Genomic DNA, 25,590 nt, shown 5'->3' with positions numbered 1-25,590 from the left:
CACTGCTGTGTTTTCTGTCACTTCAAAGCACCTCTGGACAGTCCTTTGCTTTTCTTTCCAAGACTGAGCTTAGGAATGCTTTGCTTCATTCCAGGTCAGGCTGCCTGCGGATATAGACCCTTTCCTCTGCCACCTTATTGCCAGTTACATTAAATACAGAATATGACAAGAGTTTATTAATACTGACATATTAGCCGACATCCATGCAAGTGTGCAGAAAAAGTTCCACTGAACCAACAGATAGCACTGATTCCGTTAGTGATCGTGAAAGTTGTCCTACACAATAACTCTCCTCTCGGGGCGCCTGGGTGTCTCAGTTGGTTAAGCGGCCGACTTCGGCTCAGGTCATGATCTCGAGGTCCGTGAGTTCTAGCCCCGCGTCGGGCTCTGTGCTGACAGCTCAGAGCCTGGAGCCTGTTTCGGATTCTGTGTCTCCCTCTCTCTGACCCTCCCCTGTTCTTGCTCTGTCTCTCTCTGTCTCAAAAAAATAAATAAACGTTAAAAAAAATTAAAAAAAAAATAACTCTCCTCTCTCTTGCCTCCCTCACACCAGCCATGAAGATTTTCAAAGGTAAATGCAGGTTAATTTGTTTATTTTTCTTTATACTTTGTATTTTCTTTATTATTTTGTGTTATATTACAGTGTTATAATCATTTTTATATGAATATTTTTGGGTTGTGGAACGAATCATCTGAGTTTCCGTTATTTCTTATGGGGAAATTTGCTTTGATATACAAGTGCTTTGGGTTACAAGCATGTTTCCAGAGGGAATTATGCTCACAAACCAAAGTTTTTCCTGTATTTCCCAAATTGAGGTGGGAGCTTGCTTTCACTAGTCAGCACTTGGCACATTCCGCTTTCGTGGGATCTGTCAGCTTTTCTGGAAGAATCCATCTTTACTCTCTTGCTTAAACACTCAGATCTAAGGTTAAGAAAACCATAGGGAGAGGTTGCCCAGGCTGTGGGGCAGGGGCTGTGAAGTTGCCCTGTCTGGATGGGCAAGGTGATCGCTCTGCTGTGCTCGGTGCCCTGTGCAAGCTGGTTTCCTCTCAGTGTGTCACTGCATGTGCCCAGGACCCCTTCTCAGGATTCGACAAGATCTGCTAAGTCATCATGAAAACCTCTTTTTTTCTTAAAAAAATCTTAACTTTTTCGGGGTGCCTGGGTGGTTCAGTCAGTTAAACATACAACTCTTGATCTTGGCTCAGGTTACGATTTCATGGTTTGTGAGTTCAAGCCCTGCATCAGGTTCTGTGCTGACAGTGTAGAGCCTGCTTGGGATTCTCTCTCCCTCTCTCTCTACCCCTCCCACCCTCTCTCTTTTTCTGTCTCTCAAGAATAAAGAAATAAATAGGGGCGCCTGGGTGGTTCAGTCAGTTAAGCGTCCAACTTCGGCTCAGGTCATGATCTCATAGTTCGTGGATTCAAGCCCTGCGTCGGGCTCTGTGCTGACAGCTCAGGGCCTGGAGCCTGCTTCGGATTCTTTGTCTCCCTCTCTCTCTGCCCCTCCCCTGCTCCTGTTCTGTCTCTCTCTCTCTCAAAAATAAATAAATATTAAAAAAAAAAGACTTTGGGGCACCTGGGTGGCTCAGTCCATTCATTAAGCATCCGACTTTGGCTCAGGTCATGATATCGTGGTTCATGAGTTTGAGCCCCATGTCAGGCTCTGTGCTGACAGCTCAGAGCCTGGAGCCTGCTTCAGATTCTGTGTCTCCCTCTTTTTCTCTGCTCCTCCCCTGCTCACACGTTCTCTCTCTCTCTCTTTCTCTCAAAAATAAATAAATACTAAAAATAAATAAATAAACAAACTTCTAAAAAGTCTTAACTTTTTCTTAAATAAATGTATCCCAACAGGAAATCTTGAATCACCGCCATCAGTGGAAAACTTGTATTATTTGCCACAAATAGCAAACAACCAAAAGTGTCATAAACACAGAGGAGGTTTATTAAATTCTAGCTGGCTCTTAGACCCTGAGCTTGAGGCCTGGTTTCTCTTTGATAAAAGGAAGATTTTTCAAGGAAACTATCAGCAGGAAAGTAAAGATATTTTTTTTTTAGTGTAATCAGAGAACTTGGAAGAGAATCAAAAATAAAAATCTTTATTGAATACATGTCTTCATCAAAAGTGAGGAGACAAAAGCTTGACTCAGAAGCCCAGCTATTTCCAGAGAACTGGGGAGCTCATATTTCCTTGTGAATGTCGAGAGGCTCCCTCTTTGTGAAAGAGACGAGAAAGTGTGGCCCCGAGAAAATCACCAGCGTGAATCGCTCACCCAGATTAGTTTGTGGCGCCTGCAGGCAGTTGAGGGGGAGACCCTGGCCCCACATTTGGCCCGACAATACGTTCCATCCCAGAGAGAACTGGGGGTCTTAGCCACTTCCCCTCGTGCAGGCGTGGAGCCCTGATGGAGAGGTGGCCACAGGGTCAGATCAAGGTCAGTGGTCCCCGTTCTTCCTGCTCTTCTGAGCTTGGATGAACAAACAAAAGGCTGTTTGGGGGATACCACTGTCTTTGAATAAAATGTTGGAAGCTCATTTGACCCCCTGAGCAAATTGGAAGAGGCAACTATGGTGCCCTCTGTCTAAACTCAGCAGAGTCTCCCGAGTGGAAACTTGCGAAATTGCATTATTTGTCTGAAGTCTTTATTCCATACGATCTATTAATGAACATAAACGGAAAAACAAAATTAAAGTCGTGTGAAAGATTAAAGCTGCCTTGTACTAATGAGAGACATCTGTTTATTCCTGTTTGGTAAATGTTCATTCACCCACTAGACAGGATTTTTTTTTTTTAAGTTAGACATAAAGGTTTTAAAAAAACAGAAGTAAAACAAATCAAAGATAGTTGCTGGTACTCTGGGAAAACGGACAGACTTAAGGCCAAGTTTAGTTAGAAAAGCTGTGTTTAGAGGAAGGATGTGGAGACTTACTTCACAGTTTCTGATGCACATGTTTCAATTTCATAGTCAAATGCTCAGGATGGTGCTCACCCCGACCATCCTTCATGTGTCTATTTGACAGGAATTAATTGGATGTCTCCTACGAGCTGGATGGTGCGCTTGCTGAGGACGAATTAGTGACTAAGCCAGATGTGGGCCCTGCCCTCAGGGGGACTCTGATGTGTCAGGTGAGGCAGGCATGGACGGATAACCCTTAGTGGCTAACAGTCACCTAGCCTTTTCCGGGAAATGGGTACTTTCCTAAGGGCTTTTCCAATGTATTTACTTTTAAATTAAAAAAATATTTTAACATTTATATATTATTTGAGAGACAGAGCATGAACAGGTGAGGGACAGAGAGAGAGGGAGACACAGAATCTGAAGCAGGCTCCAGGCTCTAAGCTGTCAGCACAGAGCCCGACGTGAACTCACAAACCGTGAGCTCATGACCTGAGCCGAAGTCAGATACTTAACCGACTGAGCCCCATCCAATGTATTTACTTTTAAAAATCCTTTGATAATTCTAAGAGGTAGCGGTTCTTATTATATTTGTCCCCATAACACGGATGAGCAAAATGAGGCACAGAGAGGTTAGGAAACCAGCCCGAGGTCACACAGTAAGTGTCTGGAAGCAGAAAGTGCCATGAATCATCAAGCAGGACAAGGCAGTAGCATGTGAGTGACAAGGAGGACCCTATTTCAAATAGGTGGCCTGGGATGGCCTCTCCAAGGTGTTGCTATCTGAGCAGAGTCTGTACCAGGAATCAGCAAACTACATCCCAGGGGACTTGGATCGCTGCCTGTTTTTGTATAATCTTCCAACCAAGGATGTTTCTTTATTGTTAAATTGTTGGAAAGAAATTTACCCTGAAGTAGGTGAGGCAGAGGAGGTGGAAGATTGGGCTCCACTCTGCAGGTGGAGTTCACAGCACCCGTAGATGGTGTGGGTGTGAAAGAAAGACGACAAGAGGAGGATGGCTCCCCGGTTTATGGACGGTGGTGTCAGTTCCTGAAAGGAGGAGGTTTGGGGAAGAACCTAAGATTCCAGGTTTAGGAAGTCATGGCCTAGAAACTTGTGTCTCTGAATGTTAGAGGGCAGCTTTGATATTAAAATTCTTGGTTTGCAGCAAGGCCAGGAATGTGTATATTAATAATATTTTCTGGAAAATGATGACAATGATGGTGATGATGGCGATGATGATGATGGTGGTGATGGTGATGATGGTGATGATGATGATGGTAGTGATGATGGTGATGGTGATGATGGTGGTGATGATGGTGATGTTGGTGATGTTGGTGATGTTGGTGATAATGATGGTGGTGATGGTGGTGATGGTGATGGTGGTGATGATGGTGGTGATGGTGGTGATGGTGATGGTGATGGTGGTGATGGTGGTGATGATGGTGGTGATGGTGATGATGGTGATTGTGGTGATGTTGGTGATGGTGATGGTGGCGATGATGATGATGGTGGTGATGGTGATGATGGTGATGGTGATGATGGTAGTGATGATGGTGATGGTGATGATGGTGGTGATGATGGTGATGGTGGTGATAATGGTGATAATGATGTTGGTGATGTTGGTGATAATGATGGTGGTGATGGTGGTGATGGTGGTGATGGTGATGGTGGTAATGATGGTGATGGTGGTGATGGTGGTGATGGTGGTGATGGTGATGGTGGTGATGGTGATGGTGGTGATGGTGGTGATGATGGTGGTGAATGGTAATGACGATGGTAATGGTGGTGATGATGATGGTAATAGCTAACCCTTACACTGCTCCTCCTGTGACTGGCTCTACTCCAAACCCTTTACATATATGAGCTCATTTAATCCTCACGACAAACTCAGGAGGTAGATCCCGTCATTCCCCCCACTTGACAAATAAAGGCATTTGAGTACAGAGTGGACAAGCATGACACTCATGGTCACACGGCCAGCAGGGGCTGCGGCAGGATCTGAACCCAAGGTTGGGGTACAATCATCCATGCTTATTTACCACCCAAAAATAGTTGATCAATGACGGCGGGCTCTGGGTAAAACACTTTGTTCAAAGGAGGCGAAAGGCCATCTTTAACAAGTTTCTGAAAAGGCCACAGCACAGGAAATACAGAAAGAAATGTGCATTCAGGGTTTCAAACGTTCACCCTGAACTACTGACACAGACGTGTAAGTGCCTCTAAGGAGAGGGCGGGTGACTAGCAGTGTCATGGGACCTTCCTGGACAGAGGACGGTCCACGTTTGCTCTAAATATATTTTAGCTAAACAAGATACGCACAGATACAATCTAATGTGAGAAACGAAAACATTTTATTTCCTCGACACCTGTCCCCTCCTCCATCCCTGGGCTCAGGTAATCTCTGCCTCGGGGTGAACCCTCCCTCACCTTGGGTGTTTTCGCACATGCGTGTGGGCCCGTGGGGAGCACAGAGGCTTGCTGTTGCCAGCGTGTTCACAGGACACCTCCGTCTTCAACGCCTGCTGCAGGCTGGGTTGGCGGGGTCAGGAAAGCCGCGTGCATTCTCTCTGTGGCTCCTCACCCTTCCCAGCTCGGCCTTGGTGCTGGGCGGCTGGTGTCCGAGCTGTGTCCTTCAGTCGTGCTCCTGGCTTCAGTGCCGGGCGGAGGGCTTGGGCTGGAACACAAGGGTGGAGGCACAGGTGAGCAGACTGTGGGCCTATGGGGCTTCGTTACACCTGCCGGTCGCCCCCCCCACCGGAGCCCCCAGGCTGAATAATAGGTAATCATAAGTGAGGTCTATGATAAGCAGAACAATGACCCCCAAGATGTTCACATCCCGATCCCTGGAACCCGTGAATTTGTTACCTTCCGTGACCGAAGGGACTCTGCCGGTGTGATTAAGTCACGAATCTTAAGACGAGAGGTGAGCCCCGGGGCCGTGTCAGCCTGGTGGCCGTATGTCATCTCAAGTGTCTCTATAAAAGAGAGGACAGCAGCCAGAGTCAAGAAGGATGTGATGCCCAAGGCAGAGGTTGGAGGGATGCCGGGACCAAGGAACGCGGCTGGCATCTGGAAGCTGGGATGGAGAAAAACAGATGCTCCCTCAGAGCCTCTGCAAGGCACTCTGGAGCAGGCGAGGCAGGACTCCTCCCTAGAGCCCTCAGGGGGAGCACGGTCTGGCCTCCAGCGCTGCGAGAATGCATGGCCCGGGTTTGCTGCAGTGTATACGGCAGCCCCAGAAAGGAACACGGGCCCTCGCTGCCCTCGCAGAGCCCACGGCCCCGGGGAAGAAATGGGCGCACAGAGAAGCATCTTGTCTCGGAAAGCCCGGGCTTTGTGGACGGCTTTCCAGCTGGCCGGCCTAAATCGTGCATTTAGGTGAGGCTGTGACCCCCAAAACCGAGCTGGCCTGGATGTGACAAACTCTGGTCGATTCCCGGCAGGCGGCCCGCTGCTGAGGCCACGGCCGTTGGCGTCTCCTGGGGCCTTGACATGGCCCGCAATTAATTACGGCTCTTTCACCCAGGGCACCTACCCCAGGGGGGGAACAAATAAGCCTTTCATGTTTGCACTCTGTTTGCTGGGAGGTTTTCTGCCTTCTCTGCTCTCCGTTGTTGGTTACCTCCTGAGAACCCTGTGTGGGTCTTTGTGTGCAAAATTCTAATTACCGCTCCCAGGATCCGCAGGCCTCTTTTTCTTCTCGAAAGTTTTATTTCTTGGTTATTTTTCATTACAGCACAGAACAAGGCGGCTCTTGGCACGGGCAGAGCATCAATTATCACTTGGGAACATGCCAGAGCCGCTGAGGGGGGCACTTCGAGCACCGGTTGACTTTTAAGGGCAGAGGGGCGTCCGTGCCGGAGGAGAGCCGAGAAAAGCCTGGGCTTGCTTTCCTCGGATGGTGGCTTTGACCGAGTGCGGAAGGGGCCCCGGGAGAGGGGTGGCTCTCCAGGGGCTCAGCCGTGGCTCCTGCAGGGAGAATGAACGTGGCCCCAGTCACACCTTACAAACAGTGAGGTGGTGAGGCTTCTCCTTCTCACTCTGCTCCCTGAGCAAGAGCTTGGCAACCTCCTTCTCTCTGGACCCCCTCCTTCCCCTCCTGCAAAACGAGAGTGTGGATGAGGTTGGAGATCCCCGCGCTGTACGGAACACTCTTTAGGGATGTGCCTCTGGGGGAACCAAAGGCACTCCCCAGCCAAACAGTTTGGAGAAGCCTTGAAGGCAACATCCTTTTTAATTTAATTTCATTTTTTTAGTTCATTTATTTATTTTGAGAGAGAGAGAGAGAGAGAGAGAGAGAGAGCATCCCAAGCAGCCTCCCCGCTGTCAGCGCAGAGCCTGATGTGGGGCTCGGTCTCAGGAACCGTGAGATCACGGCCTGAGCCCAAATCAAGAGTCAGATGCTCAACAGACTGAGCCAGCCAGGCGTCCCCGCAGCAGCTTGTTTTTTAAGGGATTCTCAAGGCGCAACAGGATGTAAAAGGTCTGTGTCCGGCAAACCAGAAGCCCATTGGAATTGGCCAAATTCTGTCACCTCCTCCGTATAATCGTCACCGGAACTGCGTCCGAGGGCAGCCTGAGAAGACCCCGTGGTGTACTTTCATTGAAACGGACGTTCATGTACGTGCACATCCCTCCAGGTCCCTTCCGTGCCTCCCCCTTTCATTCTGTTCCCCCTCCCACCGCTCTTGTGCTACCAACACCTCTTGCACAGACTGGAACCTTCCAGCTGGCCTCCCCTCACCCCCTCCCGGCCCCTCAGATCCATTCCACGTTCTTCGGCCAGTGGGATCCTCTTAAATGCGAATGTCCTCCTATATCCTTTTCTACCTGCTCCTCCCTGCTGTTCTCGGGGCGGGGGGACCCAACATTCACAATCTTCCCACCAAAGCCAGGCCCCTCCCGCCCTGCCGCCCCTCCAGCCCTCCACGCCAGCTCCCCTGCTCTCCACGCCCGCCCCGCTGCACTGGCCTTTCCTCTCACTTCCTTCCCCTCCGCCCTGAACATTTTCCACCCGCTGCTACCTGGCTGCTTCCGCTTCACCTCCCAGGGGCCCTGGCACACCACTCGCTCTCTTAGGGAAGCCTGTTCGGATTCTGCGAAACCCCATCAGAGCATCCTGCTTTACCCTGTTAGGTGCCCACGCGGGTTTTCCCCTGAGCTCCCATGTCGATCACACTGTTGTCTGTGATGACAGGACCCCGAGAGCTGCTTCTGTCCACGGGTCCTCTTATCATCCACCTTCTTGCGAAGACGCGGCTCGTGTTTGTTTGCCCCACAAACCTCCGGGGGTGGGGGTGGGGTCTGGTGTCACCCCTGTTACAATCCCAGCTTCCCCCACGGGGCGGGCGTTGAAGGCATGCCCTGGATGTAGGAGTTAATGACCGTGCCAGGCCCTACACTGAGTACTGGAACAGAAAGAAGGGTGGATAAGACATGATCAATAAATAGCCTCCAGATTAACCATTAAAGTGTTTATTGACAGATATGTGTACAAAGCTGGAATGTACCCAAGAGAGGAGTGGAGACCCTAGGGAAGAGGAAACAGGGAAATGTCCTTGGTGGCGGCTTCCTCTGAGCTCAGCCGAGAGGACTGGCCAGTGCCATGGTGACTATATTTATTTATTAGTTTATGTGGGTAATATCTCTTCTTGATTTTCCTGGTATCAGCTCAGCTTTGTTTTCTTTTTTTTTTTTTTAATTTTTTTTTCAACGTTTTATTTATTTTGGGGACAGAGAGAGACAGAGCATGAACGGGGGAGGAGCAGAGAGAGAGGGAGACACAGAATCGGAAACAGGCTCCAGGCTCTGAGCCATCAGCCCAGAGCCCGACGCGGGGCTCGAACTCACAGACCACGAGATCGCGACCTGGCTGAAGTCGGACGCTTAACCGACTGCGCCACCCAGGCGCCCCTCAGCTTTGTTTTCAAAATTTTTTTGTTTATTTATTTTTGAGAGAGAGAGAGAGAGCGAGAGACAGAGTGTGAGTGGGGGAGGGGCAGAGAAAGAGGGAGACACAGAATCCGAAGCAGGCTCCAGGCTCCGAGCCGTCAGCCCAGAGGCCGACGCAGGGCTCGAACTCACGGACTGCGAGATGATGAACTGAGCCGAAGTCGGACGCTCACTTAACCGACTGAGCCGCCCGGGTGCCTCTCAACTCAGTTTTTATTCTTAGTCTACGTAGTTACAATGAGTCCGACCCAGGGTATCAGATGGCTTGTGCAGGCCTCACATCTGTAGAGTCAGAGCGAGGATAGGACCTGTTTCCCTGGGTGAAATGAATAAATGAGTTATATCTGAACTATAAATGAGCTATAAATGAGCTATATTCTGCAAGAGGCTTAGCAGGGGCCTGGGGCGCCTTACTCCCTACCGGTGTTGGAAGCCGGTGGTCCTAGGGGTGGTAAGTGATAGTATAGTCACTAGTAATGTTAAGAGTATCTTTGTACCCCGGGTGCTGAACCCACTGGGGAAACTCTGCTTCAGAAAACCAGGAGGCATCAGAAAAGGGAGGCAGATGGGTACAGACAAGACCCCATCAGAGGCCCACTCTGGCGATCCTCTGGAATGTGCCGGATGGCGCGAACGGTGCCTGGGGTTGCAGATAACAGAAGCCCCGTGAGCATCGGAGCTGCGGACAACAGCCACCCGCCACCTTGGCGTGGGTCTCATCATGGCACGCCTTTTTCTGGGTTCAGGTCCAGCGGCGGACGTCCGCTGTGCCGTGCCTCGATTTCCCCCGTGTGTCTGAGGTGGAGGAAGGCTGGGACGGAGCACATGCCCTCCTGAGCGGGGGCGCCCTGCAGGCTCGCCCCGCGGGGCACAGCCTCCCGAGAACACCTCGATCAACGCGATCCCAGCCCCCGAAAGGGAAGACAGAGTTTCCCCTGGAGTCCGGGAGGCTGCTGCCGGAATTCTGCCTGGGAGCATCCAAGATGGCGATCTGGAAGACCTCCCCCTCGCTCTAAGATTCTGTAAGTGAAACCATGGTTTGGACAAGAATCTATAGGGGGCTGTTGTGCAAGCAGTGTAAGTTTTCAGAGAAGCATGACCTTCACTGAGTCATGGCAAGGCCACGTCTGCTCTGGTTTCATAGTTTCACTGATCGGACCGATCCGATGGTAAGACCAGAACCACTGGGCACCTGTGTGAGGCAGGCGACCTCGGCTGCACGGAACAGGATCCGTCTTGAGTCGGCTTGCGTTGAATGGACGTCCATTAAAAGGAAGGCGACGTGTCTCTTGCAAGAGGGGTGCTGCCCTGGGTGTCAGGAACTAGGACCTGGAGGGACCCTGGACCTGTCAGCTGCCCTTTCTCCCTGCTGCCCCTCCCTCCATCAGCCCTCCTGCTCTGCAACGTGGCTTGCTCTGTGGCAGGCGGAAGACGACGTTTGGTAACATCCACATCAGCGTGTCTTACTCGTGGCCGGGTCAGACCTCACCGTGGATATCCATGCTAAATTTAATGTGTTTATTGGTTGCGCGAAGACTAAACCAGCCACACGCCAGCCTCCAGTTTTGAAGTATAAAGATGTCCTCTGTGCCCAGGGCCCCCTGGGACCCACACTTCTATTCTAAAAGTCAGCAAAGTTGGGATCAAATTATACCTATTAATGGTTATAAGTGAATTTTTATCAGAACTAAAGCGATGTTCTTCTACTTTCCGCCAAGTTGAAACTAACACCTTGATTACGGGATCGCCTGTTTGATGCTGGGATGTATGATTGACTTGACCACTTCTGACCTACGAAGGAGAGTGGGAGACAGTTTCAATCTGTTCTCCATCTATTTATGCCACAATGTTAGATTCTTCTCCACGAGGAAGTGAAGAGCACAAGGTCTCTTAAAAATAGACTGAGAAGAGGAAGACCTCTGTTTTGTTCTACAACGCATTCATTTACATAGAATATTTTTTTTTCAACGTTTATTTATTTTTGGGACAGAGAGAGACAGAGCATGAACGGGGGAGGGGCAGAGAGAGAGGGAGACACAGAATCGGAAACAGGCTCCAGGCTCCGAGCCGTCAGCCCAGAGCCCGACGCGGGGCTCGAACTCCCGGACCGCGAGATCGTGACCTGGCCGAAGTCGGACGCTCAACCGACTGCGCCACCCAGGCGCCCCTAGAATATTTTTTAAAAAGAGCATGGAGGATGTCTTGAAGTTAAAGCGTCTTACGAAGTGTCCCTAAGGGTTTGTTCTATTTGTGTGTGTGTGTGAATATTGAAAGGAGCCAGATGCTGGGTGAGAAAAAATGGCAACACAGATTGAGGTTTTCGGTGCGTCCATGCATGTGTATGCGTCTGTGCGCACGCGTGCATGCGTGTGTGCGCGTGTGCACGTGTGTGTTTTGGTAGTGGCGAGTCTTGCCCCGGGCTAGGTGCCTATCTCCGCTTTTCACATATCGTTCTGGGTAGGAGCTAAGCGCCTTCTGACATGGGGAGGAAAGCGTGAGCAGAAAGTGTATGTGATCACAGATTCGTCACCCCAGAAAAGGACGCACATTTGTGCGAGCTTTTAGGGATGGTCACAAAAGACAGCAATTGGAGTCTGACCATCTACAAAAAGGAGAATGTGATATGGAGGCGTGATGAGAAAGAAAGTGGTGGAAAGAAGGGAGAAAGGAAAGGGAAGAGGAACTCGGGGGGGCGGTTATTGAACGAAATGTTTTAAAGGCAGAGTAAGTTCATTAATGGCGAGAGATTGGCATTGCTGGAGAAGGGTGTTCGGCACAGATTTAGAGACTGGAGAGAAGACAGAGCTGCACAGGTGTTTGATCGCCTGGATCCAGGGAAGACAGGGCAACGTCAACATGTGAGCCACTCGCAAAAGCAGCCTTCAGCCTCGTCCACAGTCCTGGGGTCCCGAGGAGTCCCCAGGCTACGATGGCAGGAGGGTGCCGTGGTGCGGGATGGTTCCTGTTCTATCTGAAAGCTGGACAGACGCTCCCTGGTCTCCACTTCCGTCTGTTATGTGTGTGCCAGAGTAGAGAAGCCCTCTGCCCTTTCTCTCCGTCCCTTGTTTTCTCCTGTGGAGCCACCTGACTGCGCTCCTTCGCAACAAAAAGAGGCAAAACTGCTCCTAGACGAGCCACGGGCAGAAGTGTATCTCTGCAGGTCCCAAATCCAGATAAACGCCTGAACTCCCGGACCCTTATGGAACAGCATCGTACTGTCGATGCTCCAGGGCATAATGTGTCATTACATCTAACTTCATAAACCTGAGACCATTATCTCTCTGGTCCGGGCTTCGCCTAATGGCTGTATAATGATTTTTGTTACTGCGTTGCACTGGGAGAGAGAAACTTTTGAGCGGGTATTATTAAAAGGCTTTGAATCCATGAAAGGCTAACCTGCTCAAATGGGTCGAAAGCACCATCCTCGACGACACGAGGCACCTTTATCGACTCTCCACCATCTGCCGTAATAGAGATTTTGGACCAAAGCTGATGAAGCAAAATGTGTTTTTTAAAATCCGTTTCTGCCAATAGCTCCAGACATGCATAACCTCTTTTCTTGCCTGCCCCTCCTCTGAGAGCTGGAGGAAGGATGTTTTGTTACCTCCCAAATCCCTCCAGCAGCAGAATTGAGTTCCCTTTTTTTCCCCCTCCACCTGTAAGAATACCTTTAGCCTAATCCCACGGGAATGGTTTTGGGGTTTGTGGGAAACAGGAAATCTCGGTTCTGAGTTCCATTGTGTGTTCAGAAGAAGCGGCTCCAAAGGAAGCTGCGTTTTCACACGGTACATTTTTTTTTTTTTTAATCCATTTGTGTCTGGAGAAATGATATCAAACAATTCTTGCTCCCACACCCGGCTCGCTGGCTTTACAGGAAAGGGTCCCTCTGCACGTCGTCTGAAATAATGACCTAATAATGAGAAGAGTGACAGCACATGCTTATGGGCCAGCTGGCCTCGTGCCGAGAGTTTGCAAATATTTTCTGATCTTTCCGGTTTGCACACCTGACAGAAAGAGCTAGTCCTGAAGAGACGATGAGCCAGGCCCAGAGCAGAGGGCTGCACCTGCTGTCCAAGCGATGTTAAAGGTTGGTGGGGCGCCTGCGTGGCTCAGTAGGGTAGGCATCCGACTCCGTTAGCATCCAAATCAATCCGACTTGATTTCGGCTCAGGTCATGATCTTACGGTCGTGGGATTGAGCCCTGAGTCCGGCTCAGTGCTGAGTGTAGAGTCTGCTTGGGATTCTCTCTCCCGCTCTCTCTGCCCCAACCCTGTCCTGTCTTTCTCTCTCTCTTTCAAATAAGTAAACCATTTTAAGAAGGGTTGGTAATGTTATTATGGTAGAAACTGGCTATTTGGTCACCAAGCATTGCCCTTGCCTCCTGGACATCTGTCCCAGTGACCTTGTCCAGCAACCACACGTGGAGTCCTGGCTCTTGTCCTTAGAGCCTCCTGTCCAGTCTTCATGCCGTCCCTTCCCTCATCTCCTGGCCACATGAAGAAGGTCAGGTGTCGGCCTGGATGCCCCGGAGGATGGCAGCTCTGAGTTGCAGAAGCAGGGGCCCCTGAGTGACCGCATGGAGCCCCCTAAGGATCGGAGTGTAGACACAGTTCTGGTCATTAGCTGTACTCTTCAGCTCAGGCTGCCACGACAGAATGGGTGGCTTAAAGACAGAAATCTAGGGGCACCTGGGTGGCTCAGCCAGTTGAGCATCTGACTTCAGCCCAGATCATGATCTCAGCGGTCATGAGAGTTAGAGAGGTAAAGAGTTCGAGCCCCGCAGCGGTCTCTCTGCTGTCAGCATGGAGCCCGCTTTGGATTCTCTGTCCTCCTCTCTCTCTCTCTCTCTCTCTGCCCCTCCTCTGCTTGTGCTCCCTCTCTCTCTGTCTCAAAAATAAACCTTAAAAAAAAAACTCACACATAAGAGAAGTCTATTCTCTCATGGCTCTGGAGGCGGCAAGTCTAAGTTCAGGACGTAGGACACGCTGTTCCCTCCGGAAGCCCGTCCTTGGCCTGCAGGTGTTCACCCCATCATAGCCTCTGGTGGCCTTTCCTCTGTGCCTTCTCCTAGTCTTACAAGGACACGAGTCCTACTGTATTAGGACCCACCCCCATGACCTCATTTAACCCTAATCACCTCTTTAAGGGCCTTGTCTTTAAATTCGGTCACCTTGGAGGGTAGGTTTCAACGTGTGAATTCTGTGGGACACAATTCACCATAACAGTCAGCATGGCCCCGCCTCGGATAATGACTCTTCTGGGCGGTAACGGAACGCGGTCACACAGGAGAGAAACATGGCACCCGGTGTCCCAGCAGTAGATTATGACGCATCCGTTTGTCCTCGTCTTCCGTCCTAAACACTGGGCTAAATCCTCAGCATTTGAGCCTCTGGTGTATGTGTTTGGCTACAGCTATTATTTAGTGGAAGCCTGGTTGGGAGGGGTGAGAAAAAGCAGATGGGACACCACAAAGCTTTGGATTGTCAGGCTGGACTCCTGAAAGCCACGGACACCACCCGACAGCAAGCTTTACGAATAGCCTCAAAGGCAGGCGAGGGTCCGAGGCACAGGTGAGGCGGATGGTGGTCCAGCACCGTGGACCCAGCCCTCCAGGCCCTTTCTCAACTCCTAAGGACACATCGTAAATCAGACTTAAGCAAATGAGGTCTCCCAATGGATGCATTTTTGTGAGAGCTTGGGGCCTCCAGAAAGCACATGGCCAAAGGGACTCCACGGAGTGGGTTTAATGGGGGAGACTCCCACGAGGTGGGAGAAAGCAGGGGTGTCTTTAGTCTGTGGACACTGTCTGAGAAAGCTGGTGGGGATGGAAGGGTCCAGCAGGCAGAGTCAAGCCATGGTGTGCTTCTGGGAAGGGCCTGACCCGGCCACTAGCAAGTCTCTGAGCCAGGGATGCCTGTCACAGGAAGCCCACGCCAGGCAGGAATGGATGGCCGGGCACTGTGTCGTGCGCCTCAGTGACGGGGGCCAGTCTGGGGGAGGCACGGCCTCATGGGAAGACCACAGTGAGTAGGGCGTCTGCGTGGCCACCAAATACGTGGGCGTGATTGGTCACAAAAGGGTGGTGTTCACTCATGAAACTACTTTATCGTTCAAGAGTTATGAAACTCAGGAGTCCTTTTTCAAGGAGTCAGGTCTCATAAATCTATACATTCCAGACATTTTTACCATATGCTAGACAGACCAGGTTAACGCGCTAACGGATAAGGTTTCTCCTGCTAATGGGGGCCCCCGGGTGGCTCAGTCGGTTAAGTGTCTGACTCTTGGTTTTGGCTCAGGTCATGATCTCATGGTTCGTGAGTTCGAGCCCTGCATGGGGCTCTGTGCTGACAGTGAGAATCCTGCTTGGGATTCTCTCTCTCCCTCTCTCTCTGCCCCTCCCCTGCTTGCTCTCTATTTCTCGCTCTCAAAATAAATAAATAAACATTAAAGAGAAAAACATTTCTCCTGCTAGCAAATACTCTTGTGTTGGCCAGAAGATATCCTGATCAGATTATCAGACAACAAATGCAAACATAAGGTGCCTAGTTAAGGCTTGGTTTCAGGTAAGCACTTTTTATCTACCTACCTATCTATCTATCTCATCCATCCATCTGTCTTATGTATCTGTCTATTTATATCCATTTAGTGTATGTATGTACCATGCATTATTTGGGATATACCTATAGTTTTAAAAATGTTTTTGGGGCGCCTGGCTGGCTCGGTCAGTGGCACCTGTGACTCTTGATCTTAGGGTTGTGAGTTCGAGCCCCGCGGTGGGTGTAGAGATTACTTAAAGATACAGTCTTTTAAGAAAATGTTGTTTACCTGAAAATCAAATGTACCTGGGCATCTCGTGTTTGTGTCTGTTAAATCTGACGATACGTCCTGTATTTCATGGGATAGTGCTCTCCCCTAACAGCATGTTTATTAGGAGGTGTGAGTGGGTCTTCTTCCTTTTTCCCCAGGGTGTTCCTAGGGGAAGGGAGGGCGTGGATTGTTAGCCTGCTGCTCAACTTTCCTTCCTGATGGATCTGTGAGCTGCTCTCTCTCGGTCCGGTATCTATGCTCCTCCCACCCCGTCGCTAACACACATAGACTGGGGAGTCTGCAGTGACAAATTCAGGGAGAATTTTGAGTGGGGGAAGGGCCTTTCTGGGAAGGAATAAAGTGGAGACCCCAAGAGCAGCAGGCCTCATGTTCTCTCATGCTGAGTGTCTGAGATGCCCTTGGGTTCACTTTCCACTATGCCCTTTGAGCAAAACTTTTTGTTCCGTTTTCACTTTCTCCATGTGCCTCCTCTCTCTGCAGTCAGAGCCCTTCACCAGGTGACGTGAACAGAAAATGCACCCTCAGTTTTGCAGGAAGACCGTCCATCACAAGAGCCTGAACCTTTCCAAAAGGCCCGGTGATGCTGGACGTGGACCTGTGCGGGGCAGGGTACTGCGGTCACACCTGGCACAAATCCCTCCTCAGTCCGACTTAGGACTTAGACTTGTCGACTTAGACAACGGACAGAATTGATTGGTGATTCCCGAGGCGACAGCCCACAGCAGGGAAGAGGGAGAGCCTGGGCTTATACCCAAACCATCAGAACCCAGAACCTGGCTCATAACCCGTAGGCCGTACCCAGGCCAGATCCTCGGCGCGATGCCCTTGAACGTCCACTGCCCTCCATCGAGATGACCCAATTACAAAGGTAGCTGAACAGTCTCTCCTGGGGCCTGGAGCAGAGAAACACTTTGGCTTGCGGTTATAGGAAAAAATATATTTGAGACTCATGCATATTTATATTAAATCACATATAAGAATAAATGTCAGATCAATTTTTCTCTTGTTGGCGTAATACACAATAAAATAAATGGCCCATAAAGAAGAAGGAAAAGGTTTCTTTAACAAGAGGAGGCTTAAATATGCAAACATTTTGATAGCCTACAGGGCAGGTAATAAAAAGAGTTTGATGCATTTTCTTGATAGAGGGTTTACAAGGTTTTATAAGAATTTTTGTTAGTGCTTATATTTAATTTTTATTCTATTACCTCCTGTGACCAGACTGTCTGGTCATTCCCACTATTATTAATATTAACACGCTTATAAATATTAGAGAGTGTTGTGGTTAAGAACGAGCACCAGGAACTTTTAAAACTCTTAATGACTGCAAGTTGGAGATAATGGAATTATCCTTTTCATAATTTCTGCGGGGTTTTTATTATTTAAAAAAAGTTTTACAGGTAGAAGCTGAATTTCATATTGAAGGCATATTGCTTCCGTAGGGGATATCTATGTATTATTCAAGGCTGCCCTGTGTCAGTTAAATTAGCGCTAGCTTTGGCAACAGATAACCTCCATATCTTAGTGGCATGGCCCAGGGGACGTGTACTTTGGTGAAGTTTGTTGCTAACCCAAGTCAGGTGCGATCGGCTGGGTGCCAGGGGCAAGGCATAGGCAGTTCGTCAGGGGACCCGGGCTCCTTCCATCTGGAGGTTCTGCGGGCCCCTAAGGGTGAGTCTTCTGCTGGCCTTGGCCGCTAGATGGATGAAGAGACCGGTGAAGGGCATGAGGGAGGGTCCATGGGTCATCTCGCTCACCCTGGGGCACACTCTGCCAGAGCTCACCCATGTCCGTCTCCCCCTTCTTCCCAGCACACTGCTCCCCTCCCCTGCAATCCGCTGGGACCCTGAGACTATTCCCTGCGCGTGAAGTGAGAGTGGAAATGACAGGTGTTGCCTCCAGGGGATGCAGCATGGACAGACCCATGGATTTTCCCTTCTCTCCTCCCCTCAGCTGGGCTGCAGAGAAGGACACGGTTTAAGTGGATAGCAGAGGTGGTGGGAGCTTGGGTCTCGGAATGACACGACAGGGGACAAGCCCCCCGCATCATACCTTAGTGGATGGCGTGCTTTCTAGGGTTTACAAGTCCGCAGGTGCAGGGGAACTTTGCCCCAGGTGGGCAATGCCCACCCTTCACTGATTTAGGTACCATTTGGCACTGTGGGTTGCTGTTGCAATGAGGTACTCTGCCTATGGGAAGGTCATCCATTTTGGAGCTTAGGGGCTGAATTGTGCCCCCAAAAGATGGGCAGTCTTCACCCCCAGCGCCTCAGTATGTGACTGTATTAGCCAAATTCTCCAGAGACATGATAATATAATGTAAATATTAATATATTTATAAGTATGTGTTTACATAAATTAGCTTTTGTGACCATGGAGGCCGAGAAGTCCTGTCATCTGCCATCTGCAAGCTGGAGAATTGGGGAGGCTGGGTCACGTGACGCAGTGAGACCAGAGGCCTGAGAAGCAGGTGCTGGAGGTGTGAGGTCAGGAGAAGAAGGAGGATGTCCCAGGTCAAGCAAAGAGAACAAATTCACCTCTTTGTTACATGCAGGCCCCAACAGGTTGGATGGTGCTCACCTGCGTCGGCAATCAATTCCTCTTCTCAGTGAACTGATTCAAACGCTCCTCTCTTCCAGAGACGCTGACGCGGATGCTCCGGAAGTCATGTCTCATCACCGGAAGTCATGTCTCCTGTTACCTAGGCCTCCCTTAGCCCAGTCAAGGTGACACAAAGTTAACCATCACAGTGACCCCATCTGGCCATAGGGTCAGTGGGGAAGGTAGCCAGTTAAGTAAGGTCATACGAAAGCAGGGGGAGCCCTGCCCCCTGGTGACCATTTTCCTTATAGAAGACCACCAGCTGAGGGCAGAAACACGGAGGGAGGCACCATGTTGTTACTGAGGCCGGGATCCACGTCCCGCCGCCGAGGCCAAAGCACGTCCCAAACTGCTTGGGAGGTTCCAGAAGCTAGAAGGGGGCGAGGAAGGATTCCCCCTACATGTCAGAGGGAGTGTGGCCCTGCCCACACCCGGGATTGAGGACTTCCGGCCTCCAGAACGGTGGTCAAGTACGGTGGCCCGGGGGGGAACCAACACCGTTGTTGGGCGCCGGTGCCCAAGGACATCTGAAGGCAGAAGAACAGTCTCACCCGTTTACCGGTTGGATCCCGTGGGGGACGGGGGTTCCCTTCGGCGGGCGATCTCATAATAAATTCAGAACCCTAATAGCGGCCAACACTGACAACTCCAAGAATCTCACCTAAAAATCTGAATCTTTGGTATTTCTTGAAAACTCTGGCAAATGGTGAGACCCATCTCAGCCTGGCACAGAAGTTACGTGCATCGAAGTAGGAGCTGCTGAAAACAGTAAAGCCGTGACCTGGTAATGCATCAGCCCGGCGTGGTGCCCAGAGCTACCCTCGGTGACCCCCATGCTAGCTATGCTGTCCCGCCCACGGCCCACGGATAACGTGGAGGTGGTGGGGAAATTTAGGCATAAGGTCTTTGCAGAGGTAAGGAGTTAAGGTGACGTCTTACTAAAGAAGGCGCACGGCTGTCCTTTGAACCTGGCCTGTCCCTTAGGAGACTAGGATTGCTGCCCAAAGTGTTTCATTCAGTATATTTCCAGAATAATCTATAGACAGGTTCTTGAAATTTGAGATTGGCTTTTGCTTTGGGTGTGTGTGTGTGTGTGTGAAAGTTTATTTATCTGCTTTGAAAGAGACAATGAGAGAGTGAGCTGGGGAGGGGCAGAGAGAGAAGGAGAGAGAGAATCCCAAGGAGGCTCTGCATCACCAGAGCAGAGCCCTATGGAGGGCTCAAAATCAGGAACTATGACATTATGACCTGAGCCCAAATCTAGAGTGAGACGCTTAAGCCACAGAGCCACCAAAGTGCCCCAGCTTTGTGTGTTTCTGATCCTTAACAGCAAGCTGAGTATATTCATACCTGGGGAATGCTGTCTTCAACGACCTCCTTTCCAGATCTGGATTTCCGAGTGTCAGACTCCTCGAAAGCAACGAATACCTCCACGTTTCAGATTTTTAAACCCCGGTTTTGTCTTAGTGTAGTCCTACACCCTCTGGTCTACTTTTTTGGTGTGTGGCCGGAAGGAAATAATGTTCCAGGACTACAAAGAACCTTCTTCCCAAATAATCACCCTCAACCTTTCAGCAGCTGGTTTTTCCTCTGTGGATACGGAAGGCTTCAGGCTCTACATCGGGCTGTTTGTTTGATTTTGCTTGGCGTGTTCCTGCATGCAGGAACCTTCCCATCTCTCAGGAAAAGTGGCCTCTGGAATCTTCATTCATGGGGCTTTTCTAGGTCTCCTAAGTCCTGTAAAGGCCAGTTTCCAGAGGGAGGTTGGAGCCACAGTCCTGGGCTTCCGGGCTTATCTGGGGAGGGTCACAATCTCTTCCATCTGGGTCCCAAGGGAGGCCGGAGGCATGTAATTTGACTCAGGATTAATTGCTTTCGAACTGGTGTTTCTAGCGTATCAGTTGAGAACAGGTTTGTTTATCAAAGTCCACTGGTCTGTGTAACTCACCATCCCACCAAAATGACTTAAATTGCGTTCTTTCAGAAGAGTACGGTTTTTAAGGGTGGTTATTTAGTTACAAAGCACCCACAGGGGAGACACATAAGCCACATAGAGCATTTTATTTTGTGGGGAATACCATGTGGGATGCAACACCACGATTTTTTGCGGGGGGTGGGGGAGACGTTAAGATCACTTTCCTATTTCTCAGATAAAGCATTCCCCCTTGTGCGTGCCCTCAGTGTCCACGACGTTCTAGATGCTGTTCGGCAAAGATTAGCCAAACGCGGTCCTGAATTTATGAAATCTTACCAGTTTGGCCTCATGCACAAATAACAGGAAGTCCGATTTAAATTGGCTTAAAACCCCCCAAAGTTACATTTGATGTAGCTAAAGTATTCAGGGAGTGGAGGGGGTTCTGGATCCAGCTGGATCCAGGGGCTCATCAGAATACAGTTCCTCTTAACCTCATTTCTTAACCTTCTTCTGTGGGTTCTGTTGTCAGGATCTTTCCTCGCGGAGGCAGCAAGGACCGCCTGCAGCCTGGGGGGTGGGGGTGGGATGTCCTGGCATTGAGCTGATGGCTCCTGTCCACAGAACGGACGTAGCGTGTCATTGCAAAGCAGCCGGGCAGCTGTGATGTCCGGTCATACTGCTCCGTCTGTGGACGGTGGGCGGCACGGCCTTGCTAATGTGGTTACAGCTGACGGTAGTCCCAGGGAGTGTCTCCGGCTGCTGACAGTGTTTCATAAATGCATCGGGTCACCGTGTCAGGGTTTTGGAATGATGTCATTGGGGAAGTACGAAGTTGGAGCACCCCACTCACCCAGTGGACGGGGCCTCGCCATGGACAGGTGGACGTCCTCACCGAACACCCCAGCCTGATGACGTCTCCTGGAATGTGGCCAGTTTAGGCTTCTTGCCGTGAACTTTAGCTTCTGTAGAATAGATGCAGTGGAACACCCGTTTCCCGTTGGCCACTAACCTCGTGGGGCTGCAGGAGTGACTCACTGGCCCAGCCCCTTCCTCGACCTGCACAGAAGCATCGTTCACAAAGGATTTGCAGGTTCCAGGGACTCTGCTGAACGTGGGAGGTGGTTGGGAGCCGCAGGGGTGGGGGTTACCCTGTGGCCCAGCCCACGTCACACGGAACGTAGAGCCGCCCAGCTCTCAGAGCTGGGCTTTTAATGACCGTGGCTTCTCAGGCACAGGGGCATTTCCAGAGAGCCCCACCCCCGCCCCCCACCGCCCCCGACTTGACTCCTCTCTCTCCACTGGGTCCACTGCCTGCCGATGTGCAAGGTGGGAAGCAGAGGGAATCCTGGCCGAGGAGGGGTCGGGGGCCTGGCACATAGCCCCTGCTCTGCCCACGGGGCCATGGTCCTGCGCTGGGGCAGAGGAGCAGACCCCTCGGGAACCCACTCGGGGGGCCTGGGGACCGGCTGCCGATGGCCCCCTCCCACCTCTCTCCACCCTCTGCCCTCTCTGCTCATCTAGTTTTTACAGTTAGTAGATGAATAAGAAATTCGTCTCATTTTCTCATGAAAAGCAGCTAAAGAATGATTTTTGATCATTTTCCCTTTACACTCAAAAGCTCTGTTTTCACCCAAAAGTCCTACCCGAATCCCGTCTCTAGCACTGGGCTTCCTCCTTAGAGAGCTGCCACCTGACGTTAAGATGACTGACCTTTCCGTTTCTTTGTCTTGCTTTCGCTACGCCTGTCTTTTCCTCCTTTTCTGCATTATTTGAGTTGGACTATTATTCTTTTCCTCACTGACTGGTTTGGACATTTTCCATTCTGTGGTATTAAAAAAAATTTTTTTTGGAAATGTTTATTCATTTTTGAGAGAGAGACAGACAGACAGAGACAGAGCATAAGTGAGGGAGGGGCAGAGAGAGAGGGAGACACAGAATCTGAAGCAGGATCCAGGCTCCGAGCTGTCAGCACAGAGCCCGACGAGGGGCTCGAACTCACGGACCACGAGATCATGACCTGAGCCGAAGTCAGCCGCTTAATCGACTGAGCCACCCAGGCGCCCCTCCCTTTTCACATTTCAGGGAGGAAGCTGAGAGGCAGGTTTTATAATTCTGTTCATTTAAGCGGAAAAAAAAAATTGCCTCTTGTGTTCTTAGTAGTATGATGGGAATGACCCAGGTCATCCACACCCTGGCCACCGCGATGCAAATGGTCGTGTTTCCACTGTTAGAAGGAAGGCTATCCTAAAACGTTCTTGCCTACTTTAAATCTGGTTGTTTCTTTGGATCGATGTAATTGTGCAACTTTAGAAATCTTTTTTTAAGATTAATTTAAACATTCTTTTTTAATTTAATTATTTTTGAGAGAGTGAGAGAGTGCGAGTGTGAGTGGAGGAGGGGCAGAGAGAGGGAGGGAGAGAGAGGATCCCAAGCAGGTTCTTGCCGACAGTGGAGAGCCTGATGTGGGGCTCGACCTCATGAACCATGAGATCATGACCTGAGCCAAAATCAGATGCTTAAAAGACTGAGCCACCCAGGCGCCCCACTTTAGAATTTTTTTAAAAACTATTAAGGTGTTGAAGCTTCCCCAAATGTCCCCTGTGCACACACACCCCGCCCAATCTTTGTCCTTCTGAAAATATGGAGTGACCATCTCAAAAAGCACTGTCATCCAAGGCTTCTGATTATATGTTTCCACCAGAGGCTTCTGCCTTTTGTCTTTTTCTGTCAGATTTCATTTCTGGGAGACTGGAAAGATCAAACCTTGCATTAGAATGTCAGGGCTTTTATTTATTCATCTATTTTGAATAGACTGTCCGGCCTTTTTTTTTTTTTTTTTAATATATATTCCCAACTCATAAATTCCAGTTTTCGAAACCGGCATGCATTAAAGGAAATGAATACGGTTTTGCGTCAGGCATTGGGGTTATGCATTTGCTTCATGGTTTGATTACGTGGGTCTCAGCTCTCATAGGAAAATAAAATCGATGTGGTCAGGAATTATGTGAAATATTTCCCCACTGCGTCTCACTTTCTGATCCAGTCAAGACTTCTAAAGAGGAAGAGGAACATAAAATTAGGTGGCAGTAATAATGTAGACCTTGTCACAGAAAGAAGGAGGGGGGAGGGTGTACTGTTGGGCAGAATGGTCAGATTCACCAGATAAAAAAAGCAAGCCCCAGTTACATTCAAATTTCAGATCAATAATAATTTTAATAAAAGTCCTGTAGGGGAGCCTGAGCCTGGGTGACTCATCTGGCTAAGCGTCCGACTTCGGCTCCGGTCATGATCTCACGGTTCGTGGATTCAAGCCCCGCATCGGGCTCTGTGCTGACAGCTCGGAGCCTGGAACCTGCTTCGGATTCTGTGTCTCCCGCTCTCTCTCTGCCCGTCCCCTGCTCATGCTCTTCTCTCTCTCTCTGTCAAAAATAAATAAATAAACATTGCTTTGTATCCAAAGCAAGATGTGGGACATACTTATTCTAAAAATTCACAATGCATGTGAAATTCAAATCGAGTTGGTGTCCCCCTGTCACCCGGCAGCCCTGGCTACGAGGGGGTGACGGCGAGGATGATGTAAGGGAAAGACAAGAATGAGTTGGCATCTTTCACCTCGACAGGGACTCACCAGATGGCTTGAGAGCACAAAAGAGCTTTATGAGAAGTGAGAATATGGGAGTATGAAGAAAATATGGGCGGAGAGAATAATAGAATTAATGTCTCAGGGTGACGATCGCATTTTTTAATCACTGCCTGACACTCGCTTCCTTGAGATTGTCTCAGAGATCGTGAGGTTATGCACGCACCCATGGGGCGTCTGCCTGTGATACACAGCGGGAGGTGGTGAGGTGCAGAAGGGGGGGGGCGGTCACACTCAGGGCTTGATCTCATCCCAGCTGGTGCTGGCCACGTGCCCTAACTTGCTGGACCTCAGTGGTCACACTTGGAAATGGCACCCGGAGGCCTTGCCCTGCCTCCTTTGAAGCGGCGTTGTGGGAATTAGGTGACTCAATGGATGGGTTGAAAGACTATTCATGCCTTTTACACTGTAAGTTCTAGAGGATCGGAGACTAGATCTGTCCTGTTCACTGTATCATCCATAGCTCTGGCAAGTCCCTCACAGTTCCTAGTAGTCAGAGTAAAACAAGAGTTTGTTGTGGAAATAGATGGACACCAGTATATGTTGTTAAATGTACCCGGTCCCATAGAATACAGAAATGCCCAGTGCGTGTGTGTGTGCATGTGTGTGTGCACGCATGTGTTTGTGAGTTGAGTGACAGGGCCCCCTGTAACCACACAGCAGGCAGGGAGTCTGCGGCTAGGCTATTCAAAGCCTTCCTGATTTCCCCAGATGTCAAGGCTGCACATAATACTGGACCTTAATTTTAGGACCGACTCCAAAGCTGTTCAATGAAAAGAAGTAATCCATTGAAAGTAACAGGATGGAAACACACCGGAAAGGCACATAAAATAATCATACAGGAAATGTCCGCCTCATTTGCTAGAACATTTCCTCCCCGCGTCTCCCCTCTCAGTGGTGAGCTTGTTTCCATAACAAGACTCCAATCAACCATCAGTCGTGTGCAAACCAAAGGAATGTTAACCCCTTTCTGCTGTTGATAACCACATTGGCATTTCTTGTATATATGTAAACATATTCCTGCACCTCGATTTGGTCTGGAGGGTGAAAGTTATTGACGTGTGATTAATTACTATTCAACATGAGATGAAACAGAAGCCAACATGATTGAGTCGATTGTTCGAAAGGGCTGAACGTTCCTTTTCTGTTTAGTGAAAAGGTGATAAATTTGAGCCTAATAAAAGCCTGGACACCTGAATTAAGCCTTTATTTTTCAATCTTTCAGAAGTTACAGAATGAGTGTTCTCTGCTCCATACAAGCGGGACACAGAGATACAGGTGCAGGACCAACAGGGACCATTAATCCCAGCGGGGGCTCCTTCCGCACATTTACCTGAATGCCTGAGCTAGAAAAATACGCATGGTTTTGTTCAATAGGCTTTGTAACGATAGCCCAGAATATGTGCATTTTTTTTCCTTCTCCATACTGGGAGAGTGTTACTGTGCGCTGTTTCTCTTGATTAAAAAAAAAAAAAATCCCCATGTGCTCACTTTAAAAAAACGTTCATAGATTTTCTCCCACTACTAAGTAAACTGCTAGTTTGTTGTAAACTAGTTTAATCTCTCAGGGTTTTATCTTCTGTTTCTCTGCGCCCATGTCATGTGCAGGGGATTGTTGGGGCTGTACCCAAGTTCTGGTATAATCTGCATTTCTCAGATTGTCTTCCAGACCCGTGGGGGGTGCTCTCTGGCTGGGCATCAGATCACATCTCTTCTATTCACAGTAACTTTTAACATGTAGAAGCATGATCA

The 25,590-nt window shown here is 49.7% G+C and overlaps 1 long non-coding RNA gene across 1 annotated transcript; it reads right to left on the bottom strand.

The window, feature by feature from the left end:
- Positions 1-5,266: 5,266 nt before the first annotated feature.
- LOC128312346 (uncharacterized) lies at positions 5,267-18,919 on the bottom strand. Its single transcript, XR_008291477.1, has 4 exons — positions 18,036-18,919; positions 8,144-8,310; positions 5,768-5,877; positions 5,267-5,576 (listed from the first exon to the last, which is right to left on the bottom strand). It is a non-coding gene; the product is annotated as an uncharacterized LOC128312346 (long non-coding RNA).
- Between the last annotated feature and the right edge of the window lie 6,671 nt (positions 18,920-25,590).

The sequence above is a fragment of the Acinonyx jubatus genome, chromosome D3, assembly GCF_027475565.1.
Source record: "Acinonyx jubatus isolate Ajub_Pintada_27869175 chromosome D3, VMU_Ajub_asm_v1.0, whole genome shotgun sequence".
NCBI lineage: Eukaryota > Metazoa > Chordata > Mammalia > Carnivora > Felidae > Acinonyx > Acinonyx jubatus.
This window is presented reverse-complemented; position numbering and strand designations above follow the sequence as displayed.